The following is a 10,336-nucleotide window of genomic DNA, read 5'->3' on the forward strand; positions in this document are numbered from 1 at the left end:
TTATCAGGGATTTAACCCTCCAGTTAGTAAAATTATTTCACCTTACTTTGAGGACTGAAAGTCAGAGATTTTTATTTTCCATTCATATTTCAACACCAAATACATCCTTCTCATTTAAAATACAATTCTACCACTTCCGGATCTGAACACGTTCACAATGCATTAACCTGTATTTTCAGATTTATTAAACACTGCAGTAATGAAGCAAAGAAAATCATAATTTAGGCAAATAATTTCAATTCTCTGTTCTCTCATGTCCCCAGATAATGACAGAAGTTAACCAAAATACCTAAGCATTTTGTAATTAGTATCCCAATGGGCTTTGAAGCAGGCACTTGCAGTACACAGCCTTAGTCCACAGCATGACACGTCAGAACACCAGCAGTCTGAAGACTGGGTTCCACTTTTGGAGCTGATGCTGACCTGCTGCAAAAATGGGGGGACACCGCTGTGCCTCACTGTCTCTGTAACTTTCCCCATCCTTCGTCTTATATTTAGACTGCAGACTCTTTGAGACAAAGGTTGTTTCTGAGAAATTACAGGTACAGGTGAGAACAGGGACCTTGGTCTATTTGGATTTTTGGGTACCGTCAAAATTTAAAATAGAAAGCATCTACATATGAGTCTGAAGGAACAAGTTGATTCAAACAGATTCCATCATCTTTCTGACTTCTGCTCTTTGTCATTCCCAAATTTTACACCTCAAAATAGGAGCTCAAACTCAGCTAATATGGGCTGTCAAAACTTTATTTATTTCACTGACTCCATGACAGTTCACACAATCTGAAATTTTGTTTTGCATATTTGAGCTTCCACCCTGTAGATGTTTCATAGCTTGCATAGCCAAGATAGGATTTTCAAAGTTCTGCAACTCAGCCAGGAAAAGGACAACCCAGAAACAATGTGATTACACTTATCACACTTTCTTTCTCTGTAAATATGCTGAAACTCCATGCTTTTAGCCAACAAATCATACTGTGACTTTTGTCACTATAGTTCTGAAAGGTATAGAAGGAAATGAGTTGTGTTTTTAATTTTAAAATACAGATTAGTACATGCCTATCTCAAGTTTTTTTGCAAATTCTTCTTAGTAAAAAAGGAAAAATATTATTTCTTTAATTAGGGAATAAAAACTTCGAAAGCGTCAAATTCTTAACTTCCTACTCAGAATGGAAGCTGCGTTTGCTTACTGATGTATCAGAGAATATACATTAATTTAAGTTCTAAGTCTCAATTGCTCTATAGGTCTCAAATTTTGAACATGAAGCTCTGAAAGTCTATAGCAAACTCTTCAAGAAATCCCATGACTGCAAGAAACATTAAAATATTTTATTAAATTAGAACAAGTAAGCGTTAAATAATTGCAAATTGCTAAGAAACACTCAGGAACTAGAAAAGCTAATAAACTGAATACATTTTTCATCAAGTTTTATTTGGTTGTTTCTTATAAAGAACTAAGAAATCTGTACTGCTGTTGAGTACAGCACTGCATATCTTGCAGCATTAAACATTTTTTACCACTCACACTGCATTGCAAATATTTAGGGAAAAAAGAGATTTCGGTAGTTTGGGTGCCTAAATAAATGCAATTTGGGAGCAGTGGCAGTGGGGGAAGAACTCATGAAAAGCCCATCCCAGAGAGCACCCTGCAAGAAAACAGCAAATTGGCACATCATTTAAGCTTACACTAAGGCTCTGTGTGCGTTATAAAGGCTGTAGAGAAATTATTTACTGCTGTGCTTTGAGGATATATTATAATAATGGCCTCTTTCTCCACAGACTGAAATATCCTCATCTAGGTGTTCCTGCTCTGGCAGGGGGATTGGACTAGATGATCTTTTGAGGTCCCTTCCAATCCCTAACGTTCTGTGGTTCTGTGATTCTGTGATATGTGGGCAGCATTAGTGATAAAAGCTACAGTAGTAAGACAAAAATGGGAACACTATTTTTTGGGTGAGTGCCACTACTCCAGGATGTCACTGGCATCCCAGAGAGTATCTGTTGGTCCGAGTGGACTCATCCCTGCTCCTTCAGATACTCTTCCTTCTGCTGCATGGTTTTAAACATACTTCCTTTTCCTCTTCCTCCAGCTTTTGCCTGTGTCTCTCACCCACATCAGTGACTCTTCCATCAGGCTGTATCTTCAGAGCCTCCCCATTTCCACCACCATGTGCAGTGCTCAGTAGCTGCTTCTGGAGTCTTTCCTTCCCTCCTTCATATACGGCTCAGATCTCCATGGGAGAGCAGTTAAAATGACCGTCCATTACTGCAAAATCCCTGGACACCATCTGGGAAACCAAACTTTCCATCTGCTCTCTCACATGGAGAAGATGCTTTGTAGTGGAGATGACTGAATTTTCTTTGACTGACAAAAACAAAAACCAAGCCCTAAACATTTTTATTAAACCAGAACCGTGCTCAGGTCCTGATATTTCACTGAGTCACAAAACATATTTCCACAGGAAATTAATTTTTTTCAAAGTTTCCAGTGCCCCCCTTCCTTAAATCAGCCCTGAACTTCTCTAGCAGCCACATGAACTCTCTGATATCCTCACTGTGCTATCATTGTGCAAAAGACAGATGGAAAAAATTCCTACTGTCACAAAGAGGAAAGGATGCCTCTCTGCTAGGGGTGTTCAGCAGTGATTGTTTGCTTAATCCTCTTCTGTGCTTCTGGAAACCTCCCACCTGCTCATCACATCCTGCTTTGTTTGAAGCTATGGCAAAGAGAGGGTAAAGACAGCCAAGACACTGTGCATCTCCAAAAGATGGCTATCAATCCCTTGCAATTTTCTCAAGACAAAATAATTTTTTACCAACACTTCTCAGTGTGTGTAATGGGATCTTTGCTGAAACTTTTATGAGCATGGCAAAATTGGGCTTGCAAAGGAACTAGCAGTCAGAAGTGTTGTGTGTAGCAGTGGTTTTCTACCTCTTTTTACAACCTAAAACTCACTTGAAAGAGTTGGAAAGACTCTCAGCCTCAATGAGCTCAGCTTTTTTCCATTCTCTGCCTTGTCTCTTGATTTCCATTGCCCTGCTTTGCCTCCTACCTTCTTCTGCAAAAGCTGGTTTTCATGCAGGGAAAATTCTCAGGACCAGCACAGATCCGGGCTCCACCTCTCACCTACAGTTTATCCTATCTTACTTGTTTGAAAATACAGTCACTTTTAAAAAGGTTATTTTTTTTCACAGCTTAGATCATTATAACTAATGTTTGTAACTTCTATTTGGAAAGTTAGGTTCAGGCTTTGATCTTCTTTAAGCATATAACTTAGACAAAGTTGTTCTATTGGACTGAAAGAGACTTACATTCCTGAAGTCAAGCATATGCACAAGTGTTTTAAGAATTATGGCTTCAACCTAAGTCAATCCTAAACCTTACATGAATTTTGGATATTAAAAAGAAAAATGTTTTTAAACCCAGGTCTCTAAGGAAAGAAATAAATACTTATATATGTCCACTGTACTATGAAAACTACTGTACTTGAATAAGACAGTCATGAATGTTTTTTAGATTTAAGAAAATAATTTTGAAATAAAATATATCCATACATATATGATTAATGTGGCTTCTCTGTTCTTTTTTGCTCAAATTATTTATGTGCCTAGTGAGAGGGGAAAAATTCTTTCCAGCTAAAGAAGCAGCCTCTTTTATGAATAAAAATGAGCTTTTTTTTTTTTTACAGAAAAGTGGAAAAAGAGTCTCCTTTCAGTTTGATTTTCTGACATCAAAATAATATGGTACAACTCTGAACATGATCTCTTTGCTTTCTATCATGTCAAATTTTCATAACAGACTTCAGCAACACTTAGAGACTCCAATGAGACATTTGGTAAAGCACATGCTATAAGTAGGTAGTCATGGCCCAAAAAGCCTATATAGAGAAGATGGGAATGGAGACAACACAGACAGAAACAATAAAGTAGCACAACTCAAATAGTAAGCAGCAGTCATCCCACACCCGTTTCTTTGCCATCAGAATTATTTCCTAGCATATACATTTATCATAAAGACTACTACAGATAGTTATGTGCAGCAAGATCCCAAAGATTCAAGTCAAGAAAACTCTGAGGCCAGATGCTTAATGAGCAAAGAAAGAAAACTGGATAAAAGTGTAATCCACATGTCAAGTAGCCACATTGCAAAGCAGACATTAGCCAGGAAAGAAATATTAGAACAAAAGGTTTTTGTAGGATCAGGTTACTAAAAAGTGGAGAGCTCTTGAGACAACCAAGCAATTTGGGCAAGCTCCAGAAAGGGAGGAAGGCTTCATCCTGTAGGGTTCCCTTCCTCACCGGCTTGGTACATGATTCATTTCTGCAGCCTATGGAAGCTTTTCTGCTTAAAGCAGTGTCTGAAGCCTTTGGTGATGTCCTCATTCTCTTCTTGGGACACACTGTAATAACTGCAGTTTCTACAAGTTTCTTGTATTTACTTATGAGGCTTGCTAAAGGGTCCTGAGGAGTATTTTGGGGCTTGCAGTTTTGGTGGTTTATTTTTTTGGCTTTCCAGGCAAAGTTTCTATTTCATGCTTGTTCATAACTGTGGGAGATTGGGCTCTGTGATCCCAGGAGTCCAACCCAGGTGCTTTTCCAACTAGCCAGTCCTCAGAGCTCTTATCAACAGATCAGAGGCTACTGATTGCTGCAATAGCATCTTCACTTTGCCAAAGGATGGATGTCAAATAGGAAAGACAAGAGTTTGCTAAACTAGACTGGTAAAAACAAACATGGGCATATGAGCCTTCAACCAATGTGAACAGCCCAGAGATGAGAGAACAAGGAGAAACAAGAACTAGTATAGAGACAGAAAAGGAAGAAGGTAGAGGATTCAAAGGAGAATAACAAGGATAGCAGGAACAGAAAACTGTCTTTTTGTTTGCCTACAGATCCAGCTCCTTGTGTGCAACTTCTGACAGCACACAGGCAAAATTATGTTTTGAAACAGCAGTTTTCTGAATGTCTCCTTAGAAGTGGCCTTTTTTCTGCTACCTGCTCCAAGCTGAAGATGTTTGGTGACAAATAAAATACCGACATGTTATCAGACACAAGGACACCGCATATCTGAAAGGTCCATTTGTAAAAGCAACATAATGAAACTCTCCAGTGAAAATAAACTATTAAAAAACCCTACTGAAATACTGCCCAGTGGAGACAAAGATAAATCTGGATTACGTGTTGCCCTCACTTCCCTCCTGCCCAAAAACACCAAAGGTGAGACGACCTCTGTTCCCGGCTGTGTCCCAGCAGCTGAGGAGGCAGAGAGCGGTGGTGCCTCCCCGCTGTGGGCAATGCCCCGAGGCGGCTCTTGGTTTCCAGGAGGCTGCCTTGCAGGGGCTGAAACAACACGGACACAGTCAGGGAAGCCAAAGGAGAGGGGAGAGAGGTGCCTTGACGTTTAGAATGTGAACAAATAGTACATTTTTCAGAAACTAAGGTCAGCTATTCATGGCCTCGTGGCTAACTACTGCTACTTCTTCTCCCACCTCCACCTGCAGAGCCAGAGGTTTAAAAACGATTTCAAATCATAAAGGATTCTTCATGAATTTTTTAAAAAATAATTTTCAGGCTACTTATACAGGAAAAGCCTGATATAGCCCAGTTTGTTTCCCAGGATTTCTTCTCAATTCATAAAAAAGAGAGCAAGTTATTTGCTTCAACATTGTAGATGTCAGTACTGATCCCACTCAAAGTAACAGCAAACTCCCTTTCAATTTAACCTCACTGGACCACTTGGCCATGATTCTTTAGTACAGGTACACAACTGAGTCAGTCATAAGTTATGGTGAACAGCGAATCAAACTGTGTCGTTTTCCATTGGTGAGTAATAAACGGGAAATGTGAAATGTCATTACGGGGCTGGTTAACCATCTGGTAAAAGCTCCCGTATGAACAGTGCAGATGAACTACATTGAAATATTAAGGAAACATCAACTGAAGCTATTTAGCCCCTCCAGAGACCTATAGTTCACGCATGGTGGGCAGGTAATAATGTCCAATTATTCTGGAAACAACTAAACAAGTCACTGTAAAATTATCTCATTTGCACTGGATCCAACATTAAGTATTTTTTAAAATATTCATCATTCATTCCAGGTAACAAAACAAAACAACTAATCAATCTCTGAGGAACTACCCATAAATCAAAAAGCCATACTGAGAAGCTGGCAATTTTTCATTATTCCAGGAGTAATATTTTAAAGCTGACAAGCTGACAGGGTGGTCCAAGTCTGTGACATTATCACATATGTGATGAACAACCAAGCTTCACACAATCACAGTAGTAATTGTTAGAGTTACTCTAACAAGTTATCACAGAAATTGTGGAAAAACAAAGACTTTTTTTAACATCTACACTGACTTCACTTAGCAGACAAGTTATTAAAATCAATTCTTGTTCACATTAAGGGCATTTTGTTATTAGCACACAAAGTTTTGATTTTGCAGCCACTTATGGCAATTAGCTACAGCCTTTCACAGAGGACTCATCTTCTGAACAGAAGTATACATTCAGGTTCTATTTATTTCAGAGCAAGAGGTCATGAAATGGCTAAAAATACTCCAGTGAATGGCAAATCAGGTAGTAAATTTGCAGCTATCCTGCTCACAACTGGTGCACATTGATTGATCACCTGGTGGTGTTGATAGCACATAAAAATAAAGTTGTCCATCGCTTTACATCCCTGTCTGCTGATAATGGAGGTCATGATTCTGTCAATGTCACCTAACTGCCTCCTGAAACTTGTAAAACTAGGCTTGGTAGAGCTTCTAGTGAGTCATGGTGGATGATCATCTTAGGTATGGACGGGAAAATCCTGAAAGTCCTTTAAACACAGCCTGATTTGGCACAGTCTGGGGGTCATTGGTTACACACACATGAGGAAGATTTGAAAGAGAGCAGGCAAGCTAAAGAGCACAGAGCCTAAAAGCCTTGTCTAGCAGAGCAATGGTATTCAAACATATGGTTCTTCTGGTAAACATGCAATTTATCACCTTTTTTTTTTTTTGACTCAGAGCAAGTACCAGTTGCAAATGCAGCTGGTTTGGGAATGACTTCTGTTTTGGATATTTCAGTTTAGTAGAAAACTTCATCCAGGCTTGTGCTGCAGTGTAGTTTGCTGTTTAGGGACTCAACGTACAGCAGAGTTGAGGAACTGCAGAAAGGAGGCTTTCAGCATTGAACCTGAGCACATACAGCATCGTACACATGCAGGAGCATTCCACAAGACACGCCAGCTCCCAAGAGGCATCGGGTATCTCCACAGAGCACATATTAACCAGGGTACACTAATAATGTGTTTAGGAAACACCCCTTGCACTTTCTTGGCAAATCATTTGTCTATAGCTAAGTATGGGATGAGAAGGCAACAAAAGTTTTGGGTGGTACGAAGTAAAGGACCGAATGTCCGAACCACATGCTGTTTTACTCAGTTTGTTTAGTTCATAAACCAGGGAATCCCATATATATAAAAGCTCAATATAATGTCTAGTCACAAGGGAAGAGAGACTTGACTGCCTAATTTGTCCAAAACCTTCTGTACCCAGAGCCATACTAAGATTTGATTCTTAACTAGCTCAAATATTTGCTAACAAAAACTGGGGACAGCACAAGGAGTGTTACTTCTGTTTGCAGTCAGACACACACAAAAAAGCAGCAAAGTGTTGCTTTTGTCTCTGGACTTTTTATTTTGGCACAATTCTTTTCACTTTAGCAAGTTTACAAGCTCCTACTTCACTCATTTTTGTCCACTTTCTTTCCCTGCTTATTTCCTCTATCATCTTATCAATTAAAATACAAAGGATTTGTGTGCTTTTACAGATTATCTCTTACTTTTAAAATTTTGATGATACAAGAACGATGTAAGTTTTAGAAATCAAATTGCTACATATTCAGATGTGGCCACTTGCCCAACACAGACTCTATTTTTGGATGTTTATCCCCTTTATCAAAACCTTTAAACTTTATGTACTCAAATATTGTTTTGCTTCTCAGGCACCAGTGGCAAATCCAAAATCATTAGGTGACAGTATATTATCAATTGTCAAAAGAGGCAACTTGCAAATTCACACACTCAAACTTCAGTTTTGGTTCCTTCAACCTTCAGCAAATTCTAAGGACAAATGCCACAGCACATGTCTATGTATTTTAGAGTTAGATTTAAATTACAAAATGCTCCCAAAGGCATATGGTTCCAAAGCCAAAAGCTTCCTACTGCTAATTTTGAGGACCTATCAGAAATACTTTCAAAGCAATTTTTGTTAGACTCTCAAACTGCAAATCTAAGGCTACATCCACACTAGCAAGTACGTGGCCTGATAAGAGTAGATTCATGGAGTGAAAAAAAGGTGTTGAGTACCTGATGTGCAGATGATACATGCTTCCAGAGAATGTACTTCAGGCTAGTTTCAGCTGGGGCCTGCGGACTGAATACATAGAAATAATCGGAGAGCACTAAGAGCCACACTGGAGCACATTGTCTGGTTTCATTTAATCCAAAAGGAAACCAGATTGTGTACTCAGAGACTGCTCTGTGCTATAAGCCAAAGCATGGTAAGTGGCAATGATCAGGAGAACACTAATGTAGCTGCACCCTAAATAAGTGTCAGTCTGATCTACCAGGAAGGCTCAAATTCACATTTCCTAAGATAATTATTATCAAATTTAGTTGGAATAGTTATATTTATGTTCCTAAGGAAATCTCAGTGATAACAGAACTTCTCTCCAAATTGCCAAAACTTTCTTGTACCATTCTAGAGATACTTTGATCAAAAATAAATTGGAAATTGCAGTGTGTCCTTGCAAAATTCCTATATATATATCAAACCTAATGACTGAGGACTAGGGAGAGAACTTGAGCCAAGTCATGGCTCATAACTTGATTTTGAGTCTGTTCCAGTAACACCACCCTGCCTCACGCCAGTTTGATTTAGAGATAGGCTTTGTGCCCAGCATCTAATTTTGTATATAATTACGGATTTAATGTTTGTAATATGGTCTTTGTAAAATGACAAACCCTCTGAGGAACCTTCAAACTATGCCAACAGTCTGAATAGGTACTTAAGTTGAGACTCAAATGCTTAAAAAAAGGACAGAATAAGTGGAGATAATAAATTAATACAGCTTAAGCACACTCACGCTCCCTATCTGCTGCAGTACTGGCCCCTGGTCAGTGCAAGAAGCTGTACTCTCTACAGATGTGTGCACCATGTTTAGACGTGAAAGTGGTAGACTGAGATTAGGATCACAATAAAACAGGCTTGATTTCAGCATGTAATGTAAGGATTATTGGCTATACCTCAAAGATGTGTTTTCTTTTTGTGACTCCTCCTTTCTTGACATATGGATTGCTGAAAAGTGGGAATTAGACCCTACCAGTCAGCAGGACTGATTTTGCAGCTACATTTGCTCCTTTGCATCCTTCATCCTCAGCAATCTTTAGCCATGCTAAGTAGGCTTGTTCTCAATAACCAATCTGTATGACTGGCAAGTTTCTGTACAATATCTGCAGAAAATAAACAAGTAACTATAAATTTTAGACATAGCAATGCAATGATTACAGCTTTACACCTTCATGTGTGACTGTATCCCTTTGCGGAAGACTGCTCTGATGATAGAGCTGGCACTACATTTCTTAATTATTTAATAACCCTTAAGAATAACCCAAACAAAACTGATCTTTTTGCCTCAGAAATTACTCACAGAGGAGGATTCTGTATAATCCTGATCATAAACTGTAACCAGATTGGTATCTGTTATGATAATATAGAAGACCACAGTGCTGCAATTCTTAACAGAAATTGAGACCAGTGCCAATTTTAATATCTCATGCTTCTGGGTGTTACAATTTGAGTGGTCATGTATTTAACAGGCACTGCCAACCTTAACACACATACTGACTTCTGGGACTGGTAATATAACATACTTTATTGTCTGAGTACTATTCAGAAAGTAAATCAGAAACTCTTGGTTTTATTTTTCAAATAACCTGCAAGGAAATTAAATTATTTTAAAAAATAAGTAAGAAGTTCACCTACAGATTTCTTTATAGTTTTGATAGCCTGAGGCAACTCCTATTGATATAAAAGCTATTTTTCTAGTAGTCAGCTAATAGTCCGTTATCCAGTTCTTGTGGAGGAGGAAAATCAGTGGCTTAGTTACCACATGACTAAATACGCACTGCAGTCTGTAAACCTGTGTTGCATCCCAGAAGTCATAATTGTTGTTATTAGCATACTAAAATAAAACTTTTTTGATAAAATCCTTCATTTTAGGTTGTTGCTATGACAAAAAAATGTGTGTCTTTCACACAAGGTCTTTTAGAGAAAATTGTTG

Source organism: Mesitornis unicolor, unplaced genomic scaffold (genome assembly GCF_000695765.1).
Source record: "Mesitornis unicolor isolate BGI_N332 unplaced genomic scaffold, ASM69576v1 scaffold8435, whole genome shotgun sequence".
In the NCBI taxonomy this organism is placed as follows: Eukaryota; Metazoa; Chordata; class Aves; order Mesitornithiformes; family Mesitornithidae; genus Mesitornis; species Mesitornis unicolor.